Source organism: Peromyscus eremicus, chromosome 14, assembly GCF_949786415.1.
Source record: "Peromyscus eremicus chromosome 14, PerEre_H2_v1, whole genome shotgun sequence".
Lineage (NCBI taxonomy): Eukaryota > Metazoa > Chordata > Mammalia > Rodentia > Cricetidae > Peromyscus > Peromyscus eremicus.
The window spans coordinates 78,925,980-78,940,546 of NC_081430.1; the positions used below are offsets into that span (position 1 = coordinate 78,925,980).

The window sequence follows — 14,567 nt, forward strand, 5'->3', positions numbered from 1 at the left end:
TTAACCCATAGCCAGAGATGAAGCCCTTAAGAACACGTGACTTGTTGCTGTGGCACAGTTGGTGGTGTCTTAGTGAAGGGCTCTGGCAGGCCCAAGCATGGCCAACTGGCTCTGGCAGGTCTTGCCCTTTCCCTATACTCTCTCCCTTTTAAACCATAGATTTTATCCCTAAAGCTGGCCACCAAGGTCTAGTCCCTTATTTGGCCACTTCCTCCTCCTGAGGCTGACCACCAAGGTCCAGCTATCAAAGTACTGAAGTCCAGCATCAAAAGCCCCCTTTTGGCTCCCCTAATTGCCATGCCCAACCAAAACAAACCAGCCCATCCTAACATGGGTTTTCCCTCTTTCCTTTTATAAACCGCCATTTGCCTGCAGGCCACGTCTGTCTCCCCTCTATCCAGAGTCAGTCCTTTGTCCCTCTGTGGCAAATACCCCTTCCCCCTCTCCCTCGTTCCTTTCTCCTTCTCCCTCGTCCTCCATCTCCTGTCTTTGTCTCTTATTCCCTGCCCTCTGTCCTTCTGGGGCAAATAAATCTCCTTGGTCTTGGTGTGTCCTGTGCCGAGTCCACTGGCCCTTTCACTTAGTCGTGTTCTAATGGCTGTGAAGAGACACCGTGACCATAGCAACTCTTCCTTTTTTTTTTTTTTTTTTTTTTTTTTGGTTTTTTGAGACAGGGTTTTTCTGTGTAGTTTTGGTGCCTGCCCTGGATCCGCCTGGCTCTGCCTCCCGAGTGCTGGGATTAAAGGCGTGCACCACCGCCGCCCAGCAACTCTTATAAAAGAAAGCATTTGATGGGGCTTGCCTATGGTTTCGGAGGTTTAATCTATTATCATGGCAAGACAGCATGGCGGCATGCAGGCAGACATGGTGCTGGAGAAGTAGCTGAGGGTTCTACATCTGGATCCACGGATGGAATGTGCTTTTTGAAACCTCAGAGCCCACCCTCAGTGACACACTTCCTCCAACAAGGTCACACCTACTCCAACAAGGCCACACCTCCAGTCCTTTCAAATAGTGCTACTCCCTGATGGCAAAGCATTCAAACATAGAAGCCTACTGGAGCAATTCAAACCTCCACATTTGGACATCTATAGTCAGTCCCTCTAAGGTTCAAGGATCATTGACCGAAGTGGGGGTGCAGAAAGAATAGAAGAATGGATGAAGGAGTGGAGTGCTGTGTAGCAGTTTTCTACAAGTTGGAAACGTTCCCAGACCATCTCTCATGGAAACTCCATAATGCAGAAGGCCAACAACTCAAAACAGCTTCAGGAGGTCCTTGAAACGGACCAAATTCCCTAGGCCCCTCCCTCCTAAGAGTAAATAGTAAAGATTGCTGAGGGTCCCTCTCAGACAAGCTACAAGCAAGAAGCAGGCATTCACATGCAGCCAGAAAGAAGCTGACACCAGCCCAGCTGTCTGGAAGAGGTGTAAATCCACCGAGTCTGCACTTGGAGGGGATACTCTCCAACCTGTTGACTGGTGCAGTGTGCTCCAGGTTTCCAGGTTTGGTGAGCTGTCACCCATGCTGGGGTAGGCTTTCATGATGCAGCTGTCTGTGAGTCATTTCTCCTTGTTAAATCAGGAGTGGACCAGGAAAGTGTAGAAAGAAAAGAGCAGGACCCTGACCTCAACAGAAGCAGAATGCCCTTTAATAGAGACAACAGGAGCAACACCCTCCCAGTGGGAATGGAGATTGTTGGTTCATGGCACCAGGACTTTGAGCTTTTGTAGGGTTTAAAGGGGGAAGGGCTTTTCAGTGTGGAGGTTCAGTGGAAATTTTTCTGGACTTAGTTCTGCCTCTGATTTCAGATAGGAACTATCTGTGCTGGTGGTTTATCCTTGAGCGTGTGTGTGTGTGTGTGTGTGTGTGTGTGTGTGTGTGTGTGTGTGTGTTGGGGGAGTGGTTACAGGCAAGGATTTGCCAGACTGAGATAGTTTTACCCTTATTCTAGACCCTGAGGACAACAAAAAGGAATGGGCGGGAGAGTGTCTCTCTGGCTACTTCCTGTTGGTGAGGGGTGGTCTACATGGGGCTATGAGGGGTCCTCAGGGTCCAGAGGGACATATGCAGGGTTGACCAGATGTAGAAGAAGCATGGCTTTAATCTGTTCTGTAGTGGTGGATTGGGCAATGGCAGCCATTTGGTCTTGAAGGAACCTTTGGAAACAGTTAATAATGCATGGGGTTAGAGTTATTAGTGAGAAGGGTACCAATGAGGGGGCCAAGGAAAGGGGCTAGTGAGGTGATGATGGGGGGTTGAGAGTGGGTCAGAGTTCAGTTGATAAACTGGGATCTAGGAGATAGGCATGGAAGATCTGAACACTAGAGGAGGTAATGATTGATGGGGTTGGTGGCTGAGGAGGTCTTTGAGGTAGTGTGTAAAGTAAATAGTTAGGGGCCTACTGACTGAGATTTTGTTAGTCTTGATAAGAAGAACAGCGATTGCCAGGACCTGTAGGCAAGAGGCTAACCTCAGCCTCCAGTAACTACTTCTGGTTGTTTGGAGAGGAATGCCACGGGAGAAAAGGTATTTCCACACATTTGGCTTGGGAGGGCTGGGGTCTGGCCCTGATTGGTGTGAACAAAGATGGAGAAGGGTTTAGTAGGGCTTGGTAGAATGAGGTGGAGAGGTATGAGCTAATGCCCAAGCTAATGCTTGTTTCAGACACTGGATTGGGGTTGTTAGTGAGGAGGGGGTTAGGAGGGGTTTATCCAGGGACTCTGTGGAGGCCATATATCAGGGGTGAGCTGTGAGAGAGAAGCTGGGCATACACATACAGAAATTAAAGAGTCCTGGAAGCAGGAGCAGGGTCCTCTTTTAGAGGACGGCATAGGTTGATGTAGGTGGGAATGGATCTGGACCAGTGAGAGATGAATAGGGCCAAGTGTTGGGCAGTGGTTAGGGTAATTTGGGCCTTGTTTTTGATGACCTGGTATATTATTCAAGGTTCTCTAGAGTCACAGAATTTATGGAATGAATATATATATATATATATATATATATATATATATATATATATATATATTGAATGAATATATATGTGGGAATTTATTGGAATGACTTACAGGCTGCAGTCCAACAATGGCTAGTTATGAATGGAATGAATGGAAAGTCCAAGAATCTAGGAGCTGCTCAGTCCCACGAGGCTGGGTGTCTCAGCTGGTCTGCTGGGATCCCAAAGAAGGAACACGTATGCTGACAAGGTGAAGGCAAGCAGGTGAAGAACCAACTCTTCCTTCTTCCATTGTCCTTCTATTGGCTTCCAGCAGAACATGTAGCCCAGGTTAAAGGTGTGCCTTCCAGCCTGGAGATCCGGAACAAAGGCATGTTGTCTTCTTGCATCAAAATCTGGATCACAAGTGTGCCCTCCATTTCTGGATTATAGTTCATCCCAGTTATAGTCAAGCTGACAACCCAGAATAGCCATCACACCTGATCACCCCAGGCAGCCAGGGCATTGAGGAATTTGGTGGTGTGGGCAAGACATAGTTCCTGGAAGGGGCTACAGAGAAGGATGTCATCAACATTGTAAGACATCTCTAGAGGAGAGGTGCTGGGTAGAGCGGCCCCATTGTAGGGCCTGGCCAAAATGGTGAGGGCTATCCCTAATGCATTGGGGAAGCACAGCCCCACAGTCTGAGTTAGATGTTAGGAGAAAAAGGTGTTAGGGTCTTCCAAGATGAAGGCAAAACGGCTGACATAGCAGATGAAGTGGGATTATAGAAAGTGGTAATAAAGGGTTGCAATGGCTATTCTTGGTTGTCATCTTGACCACATCTGGAACTAACTAAAATCCAAGCAGCTGGGCACACCTGTGAGAGATTTTTCTTAATTAAATCATTTGAAGTGGGATGGCCCGGATCTAGTTGTTTTTGTTTGTTGTCTTTCAAGACAGGGTTTCTCTGTGTAGCAACCTTTCCGAGCACAGTTGTTGATTATTTGAAGTATGTGCATGTGTGTGAACACCTCCTAATAGCCAGAGTCACAGATGGTTGGGAGCTGCCTGATGTGGGTTCTGGGGACCCTACAAGAGCACTGTGTGCTCTTAACAGGTGAGCCATCTCTCCAGCCCACCTTCTTTTTCTCTTGAGACAGGGTTTCACTGTTATTCAGACTAGCCTTGAACCCATAGTCCTGTCTGTTAGTTGACTATGTCAAGATGCTCCCCTGGGCGATCATAAACTTGTACCAGCGTCTTTATTCATGTTCTTGCTGAGCTCTGCTCTTACAGGCTGCCTTTCATTGGTTTATTACTCAGGATCATGGATGTCTTTCACATTAAAGTAAAAATGTGGGGTTGGAGAGATAGCTCAGTAAGAGTGCTTACAAGGACCTGAGTTTGGTTTCCAGAACCCACGTGGAGGCTCACAACCACTTGCAACTCCAGTTCCAGGGGATCTGATGCCCTTTTCTGGTCTCCACAGCCTCCTGCACACATGTGGTACACATAAAAGCATGAAGGCAAATACATGTACAAAATAAATAAGTCTTTAAAGTAAAAATGCTGGTGAAGGTTAGAAATAGGTTGAGCTATGTAGAGGGGAGGTAGGCAAGGAAAATGGGTCTGATAATGAAGGCCAACACTTGTTTCTGAACCTTTGAAGGGCTCTTCCACATGGCCCCTTGTCCATGACCTTCTGTGGTGACCCGGCTAAGGCAACTCGAGTCTACCACCAGGTGGTGCACTCATCATATAGTGTGGATCTAGATCCACCCAGCCTATTTGGACAAGAAAGGATCCCAGTTAAGTAATACTGGGAATGAGTTGGGGAGAGGAGTGGCCAATGATAAAAGAAAGGTTTGTATCCTACAATGTGTGTGCGCGCGCACCAGGGCCAGAACTCTAACGAATGGGAGACCTGGAAGGAACTGCAACTTGTGTTTGCGAAGATAATCGATTTGGACTGGTGAAACACGAACACTTTAGTCTGCTCAACTGTCTATCCAGCCAGTCACCCTATCAGTGTTCACTGAGTGTCATCAAGGTCTTAACAAGGTCACATTGCTAGTTGGTAGCAGACCCAGCTAGTGGAAGATAAGAATTCCTAGAGTAATGTTGCAGTATTATAAAAGATTGACTTGAAAACATGCTTTTCAAGGTCCGTGTCTGTCTGCCTGCCTGCCTGCCTGCCTATGTAGACCACAGATTGACTGTATGTGTCTTCCCTCAATCCATCTTTACCATATTTCTTTGAGACAGAGTGGTTTGCTAAATATGGAGCTGGACTGGCTGGCCGGCGAGCTCCAGGAACCTGCTCTCTCCACCTCCCCAGGCCTGGAATGACAGGCGGGCAGCTTTCCACGTGGATTCTGGGACTCAAACTCAGGTCCTTAGGCTCACGTGGTAAACATGTTACTGACTGAGCTATCCCCCCAGCGCCTGAGGTCTTTATTTTCACCAAGCCAAGGAGAGATTCAACTCTGGAAATTTGGGACTAAGGGAGAAAATGGTCATTTAAAACCTGCTTAATCTACATAAAGACATATAAAGGTATTTTCAGTTTCACAATTAATCCTAACATGTTTTATCATACATCACAATATAATTTGTCTTTTATAGTATATCTGTGTCAACAGCTTATCTTGGAACCTTTAGATTTAAAACAGGATGAAATAATTTAGGTAAAACAGTTCTTAAATAAATAACATTTTTACTGTTCCCATGACTAGATGTGCTGTAGATCTGTCCGCCCGTTTGTTCTCCTGGACCTGAAATCCTGATCTTGACTGTGTCTCACTCCGGTAGCTCAACGCTACCCTTGTGGTGTTAATATCTTATCCACAGAGATTCTAGCATCCCTGTCAGTTTCTCAGCCTTGGCCTCTCAGGCTCCTTTGAAATCTTTTGCCTCTTTCACCGCCCTTCTGTAACACGTGCACATAGGGTCTCTCTCTCTCTCTCTCTCTCTCTCTCTCTCTCTCTCTATATATATATATATATATATATATATATATATATATATATATATAAACTTAGTGTTTAGACCAGAATGATAGAATCTGTGTTCAGCTCAACCACGCTGTCAAGGAAAGCAGGGGCATCTGGCTAATTGCTGCCATGGATGTACCCTACCTTGCAGATTCATTGTTAATCAATAAATTCTGACAGTGTGGAAAGACACCAACATGTTCATATACTGTGCCAGTTAGTTTCTGGTCAACTGGACACAAACCAGGGTTATCTGGGAAGAGGGAACTTCAATTAAGGCTCTGCCTCCATAGAACTAGCTTGTAGGTAAGTCATTGTCTGGATTAACGGTTGCTGTGGGGAATGCGACCCCATGACAGGTGGTCCTGGGTCGTATAAGAAGGCAGGCTGAGCAAGCTATGGGCAGCAAGGCAGTACACAGCATTCCTCCCTGCTCTCTGCTCCAGTTCCTGACTCCAGGTTCCTGACTTGAGTTCCTGCCTCAACTTCCTTCCATGATACTGTCTTAGTTAGGGTTTTCATTGCTGTGAAGAGACACCATGACCACGGCAACTCTTACAAAGGAAAACATTTCATTGAGGTGGCCACTTACAGTTTCAGAGGTTCATTATCATCATGGCAGCCTGCAGGCAGATGTGGTGCTGGCTACATCTTGGCTTGCAGGCAACAGGAAGTCAACTCAGACAGTGGGTGGTTTCCTGAGCATAGGAAACCTCAAAGCCCCCACAGGGACACGCTTCCTCCAACAAGGCCATACCCACTCTAACAAAGCCACACCTCCTAATAGTGCCACTCCCTATAAGATTATGGGGGGGGGGAGGTCACAGTCAAACTAGCTCAGATACACTATATGAAGAAATAAACCCTTTTCTCCTCAAGTTGCTTTGGTCTTAGCATTTGTCCCAGAAATAGGAAGCAACTAGGAGTCGGTGCTTCTGACATAGTGCACTCTCAACGGCAGCTTTATTCTTCTTATCAGAGACACCCAAGGATTCGGATCAGTTCTTTTTCATCCAAATTGTATGAAAATCAATGACTCTAATGGTAACATGATTCATGGTATTTTCTACCTTAAGAATTGGTGTTGGGGGCTGGAGAGTTGGCTCGGTGTTAAAGGGCACTTGCTGCTCTTCCAGAGGACCTAAGTTCAGTTCTCAGGTGCCTTCTGCAATTTCAGCTTCAGGAGATCCAGTTCCCTTTCCTGGCCTCCACTGGCTTGCACACACGTGGCATGCAGTCACAGAGACATAGACACCACACACACACACACACACACACACACACACACACACACAAATTATAAAAAAGAGAGAGATGTTAGACATGTAGGATGGGGATGTGGTACGGGGAGGGTCAGGACTCTTAGGGGATGGAGGAGGATGAGAGGATGGGGAGTGACCGGTCTGTATTATATACATGTGTGAAATTGACAATAATAAAATAAGATGGGCCAGAGAGATGGCTTAGTGATTGAGAACACTGGCTGCTCTTCCAGAGAACCTGGGTTCGATTCCCAGCACCTACCACCTACATGGTGGCTCTGTTACTCCAGTTCCAGGGGATCTGACACCCTCTTCTGGTCTCCACAGGCACCAGGTACGTACAAGGTATCCAGACATACATACAGGCAAATCATTCGTACATACAAAATAAAAATAAATATTTTTTTTCAAAAAGAAGTTTAAACAAATAAATAGGAACTAATGTTTCTTGATTGAATACTTAAAGTATTATTAAAGGTCCTGTAGTACCTTTACTGAGGTTAAAACGTTGATTGATTTTGGGCTTTTAAGATGCCTCAGAGGAGCCAGATGGTGGTGGCACACGCCTTTAATCCCAGGACTCTGTAGACAAAGGCTGGCGGATTGCTGAATTTGAGGTCACCCTGGTCTACAGAGCAAGTTCCAGAACAGCCAGGGCTACACAGAGAAACCCTGTCTTGAAAAGACCAAAAAAAAAAAAAGAAAGAAAGATAAGACATTTGAAGTAATACTGCATTATTCTCCATTTCTGTAATGTGACTTTTAATTTAATTTCCTAAACTAGAATCTGGTATAGTAACAAGATAATACAGCAGACCAGTTAATAAATACAGGTAAGTTCTACTAGTTTAGATATTAAAGGCTTATCTTCCCTAGAATTAGGACTAGCCACTCCACAGGAGGCTATAGCTATGAAATCAAACTAGCCAAAAGAAAAGGTAAAATTAAAAGAAATTTTGTTTTCAAGGCAGAGTCTTATGTATCCCAGGTTGGCCTTGAATTTGCTATGTAGCTGAGGATGACCTTGAACTTCTGGTCCAAGAAGTTTTCAAAAATCACTTTATTGTAATGAACATACAAGTTTTAAAACATCATGGCTAAAGGTAGCCACTCCAAGGAACTCTTGCCAAGTCTCAGATATTCCTTGCAGCGTTAGGACTTGACACTTTCAGTATTGGTTAACATTTTCAAAGATTTATTTTCTGGTTCAAGCCTGCCTCTCCCAGCCTCCTGAGTGCTGGGATCAAAGGTGTGTGTCACCACACCTGGTCCCAGTTACATTTTTTATGGACTTAGTCACCACACACACCAAACCAAACCAAACCAAACCAAGCCAAAACAAACCAGACCAAAACAAAACACAAACAAAATCTGTAACAGAGTTGAAACTAGGCAAACAATTAGCTTTATATGCGCTTTCGTGGCTCCTGTGTTCTTTGCCTGCCTGGATTCTGTCCTTCTTCATCAGCTAATGCTACCCTTTCTTAGTTTCCTTTCTAGATGTTATACTCATGCTTATAGCTGTTTGCATATAGCCAAGTGTACCTTACAGGCTAGGATCCCTATATGAAGGAGAACATTATTTTTTTCTTTCTGAATTTGGGTGATTTCTCTTAATATTATATATTCCAAGTCCATCCATTCTTTTTTTGCAGATTCCATTTTTCTTTATTTTCTTTAAATATTTTATTTTTTTCTTTTTAATCATGTGCCTTCGTGTGTGTCTGTGTGTGTGTTTCTGCATGTGAACGCAGTGCCTGAGGAAGCCAGAAGAGGCCATTTTACCCCCTGGAGCTGGAATTACAGATGGTTGTGAGCTTGCCTGACATGGGTGTGGGGTCCTGAACTCAGGTCCTCTGGAAGAGCAGTATATATGTAGCACATTTTCTTTTTCTTTTTTGGTTTTTCAAGACAAGGTTTCTCTGTGTAGTTTTGGTACCTGTCCTGGAACTCACTCTGTAGACCAGGCTGGCCTCGAATTCACAGAGATCCGCCTGCCTCTGCCTCCCGAGTGCTGGGATTAAAGGTGTGCGCCACTGCTGCCTGGCTATGTAGCACATTTTCATTATCCATTTATCTGTTGATTAGATGGCTCAATTTTCTACGTTGGCTCAACTTTCTTGATATATCAAATAGAGCAGCAATAGACATGAATGTACAAATATCTCTAAGGTAGAAGATGGAGTTCTCTGGATACATGGAATAGCTGGGTCATACAATAGTTCTGTTTTTAATTTTCTCAGGGACCTTGAAACTGATTTCCATAATGACTGCATTTTCTGCTCTCATCAGCAGAAAAAATACTCTAAATATCTTATAAAATACTTCATATAGTACAAAGAACTGTAGGTTTTGGGGAAACCATATACAGTCAACCTGGTTTTAAAATAAGACTTTTAGAGCTGGGCATGGTGGTGCATGCCTTCAAACCCAGCATTTGAGAGGCAGAAGCAGTCAGATCTCTGAGTTTGAAGCCATCATGGTCTACACAGCAAATTCCAGGCTAGCTAGGACTATACAGTGAGACCCAGTCTCAAGAAAGAAAATAAGTTTTGTTTGGCTAAAATATCCATTTTCCTCTTTTACTGACATGACTCTAATCCATGTTCCATCCTTGCTTATTTCAGCTTTAGCTATAATACTTCTATTACATCACATGCAAATATTATGCCAGATACAGATACAGAAGGCAAAATACACAGGCTCAGCTTGTGATGACTGGTAGCTTTGTTATGATCCAGGGATTTCTTCCTTGTTTTGTTCTCTCTCTCTCTCTCTCTCTCTCTCTCTCTCTCTCTCTCTCTCTCTCTCTCTCTGTGTCTCCTCAGCCTCTCTCTTTCCCTCTCCACCTCCCTTGTGCTCTCCCATTTTTGAGATGGAGTTTTCCTGCCTGGTCCTGAGAGATCATAAGGCTTAAAGGCCATTGAGGACAGACCTCATCTCCTGTTTCCCCAGTGACATGAAAAAGAGAAACCTCAGCTTCTTCCTGGACCAGCTCAAGCTTTAGGTACCATCATCACTGGACTTAGGCACCTAAGGACCAAGATGGTCATAGAAGAAGTGAGCAGTTGGGGCTCCACTCATTAAGGGGATCGGGCAGAATAACAAACTCCTCTTTTCCGTGCTTCTTTGCTTGTTTTGGTGGCTCGTTTTATTTTGCTTAAATAACCTGATTTTTTAAATTGGCATATGTCCTACTTTGCTTTCTGCTGCTGTAATGAACACCAGGACCAAAGGTGACTTGGGAAGGAAAGGGATCTTCCTTTGCTTTTCCTTCCTTCCTCCCTCCCTCCTTCCCTCCCTCCCTCCCTCCCTTTCTTTTACTTTTATCTATATTTCTTTTATGCTGAATTTATTCCCGCACCATAAGTTTTTGTTTCTTCAGTCTCTTCTGGGATATCTTTTTCATCTGTGCAGCCTCCTCTTCTGACTTCGGAACAATCTGCTCCTTTTCAGTGAGGATCATCTCAGTGCGGCACCGGGAGCTCATGGTTGGGTTAATCCGTCCACGAGCTCTGCAAATTCATTGGCGCATCTTAGGTGCTGTGTTCACCTGGATGTGTTCAGCTTGAGAACCTGCATCTAAACCCTTAAGTAACTCAGCATTACTCTGCATTTTCAAGCATGTGCATCAAAAATTCAGCACACTTTTTTGGCCACTGACTGTGTGGCCTGGGCACACCTACAGATTCCACTGTTATACCGCTGGAGTCACACACTTGGCTTCTTTATTTTATTTTATTTTTTAAAGATTTATTTATTTATTATGTATACGGAAGAGGGCGCCAGATCTCATTACAGATGGTTGTCAGCCACCATGTGGGTGCTGGAAATTGAACTCAGGACCTCTGAAAGAGCAGTCGGTGCTCTTAACCTCTGAGCCATCTCTCCAGCCCCCACTTGGCTTCTTTAAAGGGACATCTTTCAGGCTCTTGGGGCTTTTCAGATGTGCATACCCTGGATGGCCTGAGCAGTTTCACGGGTGTTCTTAAAATGAACATGAAGATTTGAACCTCTGGATTTGCCTGAATTTGTAAGGTTTTCTGGGTCAAGAGACCAGCAGACCGTCTTCACAGGTCACCTCAGGCTGAAAGAAGAGATTTATTTCATCTTACACTTTGAGACAGTTCCTCAAAGAGGGAAGCAAGGCATGAACTTGAAACTGAAACCGTGGAAGGAATGCTGCGTGCATACTGGCTTAAGCCTGAGTTCGTGTTCAGCTATATTTTTTCTTTTCTTTCTTTTTTCTTTCTTTCTTTTTCTTTTTTTTTTTTTTTTTTTTTTTTTTGGTTCTTTGAGACAGGGTTTCTCTGTGTATCCTGGATGTCCTAGAATTCACTCTGTAGATCAGACTGGCCTCAAACTCAGAGATCTGCCTCCCGACAGACAACTGATGTTAACTATAACATTCTTTCCTTTGATGTTAACTATAACATTCTTTCCTTTGTCATAGGGGCATCACTTTAAACTATAACCTTTTCTGTCTTATTTATCCTCAAGGTCTCATGTGAATATCATAATATAAAATATAGTATAACTGTAAAAGCCTCACAGTCTTTAAACATTTCAATACTTTAGGGCTGGTCATGGTGATCAATTGCTTTTAATCCCAGGATTCTAGAGGCAGAGACAGGTGGTTCTCTGTGAGCCTGAGGCCAGCCTGGTCTACACAGTGAGTTCCAGGAAAACCAGGGCTATGTAAGTGAAAACCTGTCTCAAAAAGAAACATACTTTCTTTAAAAATGTAATACTTTAAAAGTCCAATGTCTCCCAACCCTAAATTCCTATGAACATCAAAAACAAGTTACATCCTTTCTTATTCCAAAGGGAACTAGGGTTTAGGAATGATCAGATTTAAAAAACAAAACAAAAAACCCTAAACTATAGCACTGTAAATCAAATCCTGTAGCTCAAATCCCATCTTGCAGTGCAGCATCTGGAACCCTTCTGAGTGGTGTGTACAATGTGCATTCAGCTGATGTGGACAGATGGAGGAGATAAACTTCCACCCTGCTGGTCTCACAGCAGTTCTTTTAGAGTGAAGAATGCCAGCTAGATGTGTCTGTTTTTGTTTTTGTGACTGAAAACATGCAATAAAAGGAGGAAGACATGAGTACTCTTTTTTTGATTTTGTTTTTCGAGACAGGGTTTCTCTGTGTAGCTTTTGAAGCCTGTCCTGGAACATCACTCTGTAGCCCAGGCTGGCCTCGAACTCACAGAGATCCGCCTGCCTCTGCCTCCGGAGTGCTGGGATTAAAGGCGTGCGCCACCACTGCTGCCCAGCAACATGAGTACTCTTAAAGTATGGAGGTTTTTACTGTGGATAGAAGGGAGGAAGCAGGCTGAACACGGCCAGCAGACTAAACTGGACCATGAGAGGAGAGAAGGGGAGGGAGACCAAGAAAAGAGCTGCCAACCAAGATAAGCACCGGTACCAGGAGGCCTAGAGAGCCAAAATGGATGGGAAGCGAAAGCCCAGCCCCCCACCCCCAGGGCGAGGTTTAGGGGAGGGGACGGGGTGAGACGTGCTGGGAGGAGGCGCAAGTACTGCATCTGACTTGTCCCAGGTTTCTTTGAGACCTAGCAGTGACAGGGTCTCACTCTGTAGTCCAGAATATCCTTGAACTTGGCAGCAATCCTGCCTCAGCCTCTTGAGGGCCGGGATTACAGGCGTGAACCGCCATGCTTGACTTCAGTGTTGTGATTCCAGCAGCATTTAAATGCTGCCGAGGACGAACAGTAACCAAGGCTTCAATTACGCTGCAAGCTGGGTTCCTGGATGTTCTGAGCCATTTAAGGCATCACAACAAAACGTACACAACGGAGCTGGGTGTCACGATGTTGCCATCGGGTGATTCTAATCGTGACTTTGATGCAAAAATATTAGCAGAGGAAGAGGGCCTGAGAAAACACCAACATGTTAGGGGTGACGTCAGCTTGTGGTAGATTGGATTTGTCTTGCTTATCTGTATGAGACTACTTGTTTCCCGTGAGTGCATCTGTAATAGAAAAATGGAAACAAAAAACGCTCATAACAGATATGTGTTTGTTGTGTGGATCTCAGGATCACTGCTTTTGAAAGCCAGAAAAGCAACCTGGCCAGTGGAGTCCCTAAGTCCCTGAGATGGCAGAACCTGTCTGACAGAGAATGTCTTGGCCAGACAGGTTTAGGGAGGCCATTGAAATCCACTTTGTTTCCTCAGGTGTGAAAGAAGGTGGGGTGTCCTTACAGTTCTGGGGAAACAGAACACCCACAGCAGAACCTGGAGAGTCCTTTGGCGTTAGGGATGGGGTGTGCATGTGTAAGTGGCACACAGCGGGTGGGGGTGGGGGTGGAGGGATGGAAGGGGGCAAAAGGCCGTAGTCTAACAGGTTTGCCATGATACCTTGCTTGGCTCCTTTCCAAGACAGCTTGAGCAGCTTGGTTGTGGAAAACAGCGTAAAGTCCGGGAGTGAAATCATGATAGTGAAAATTAATTGTTGATAAAAGAAACCTCCACAGTGCTTCCGTTCAAGCGACCCAGTGTGGCCAAAAAAAAAAAAAAAAAAAAAAAAACCAGTCCCACTTTTAAGTGGCTGCAGCCCAGGAAACAGAAGGAAAGAAAGGCTTACAAGGAGCCTAGAGCAATACTATTAATGCAACAATAATACTATTAACAGGTGCTGTCAACCACCGGGCTCATCTCTCCAGGCCCCTCACCTGCCAGACCTCCATCTTTGTTAAGATTATAAATCAAGTGGTCTGATTTTGTTATTTAATATCCACTACAGCCTTTTGTTCAGAGGACTGACATTCCTCCCCAGCCAATGGCTCAACTCCTCCGTAACCACATGAGAAGGTCCTAGCGCTGGCAACTTGTTCAAAGCCTTGCTTGGCCACATTTTGGCACTGTACCAAGGTTGAACTGGTTCACCATTGTAAGAATGATAAGTGGCGCTGGTTACCGGTGTGAAAAGGTCATGAGCCACGGCCAGGACTACCTAATAGCAGAGCTTTATTAGGAAGAAGTGGGGAGGGGGCAAAGGAACCAGGCCTGGGGAAGGAGCACATGCAGAGAGAAGGAAAGATGGTGAACAGAGAGAGGGTGGGGTCTGAGTCATGGCTTTTTTTTTTTTTTTTTTTCTCTCGAGACAGGGTTTCTCTGTGTAGCTTTGCGCCTTTTCCTGGAACTCACTTGGTAGCCCAGGCTGGCCTGGAACTCACAGAGATCCGCCTGGCTCTGCCTCCCAAGTGCTGGGATTCAAGGAGTGCACCACCACCTCCCCGCTGAGTCACGGCTTTTTAAGGTGCAGGTGGGCCCACAGAGCTACACATGCATGCGCTGATTGTGCGACCATGCCGTGAGCACGTAGTCACCAGTACACAGTGATGACAT

The 14,567-nt window shown here is 45.0% G+C and overlaps 1 pseudogene; it reads right to left on the reverse strand.

The window, feature by feature from the left end:
• Positions 1-10,543: 10,543 nt before the first annotated feature.
• Positions 10,544-13,653, reverse strand: LOC131923998 (large ribosomal subunit protein uL22-like; annotated as a pseudogene).
• Between the last annotated feature and the right edge of the window lie 914 nt (positions 13,654-14,567).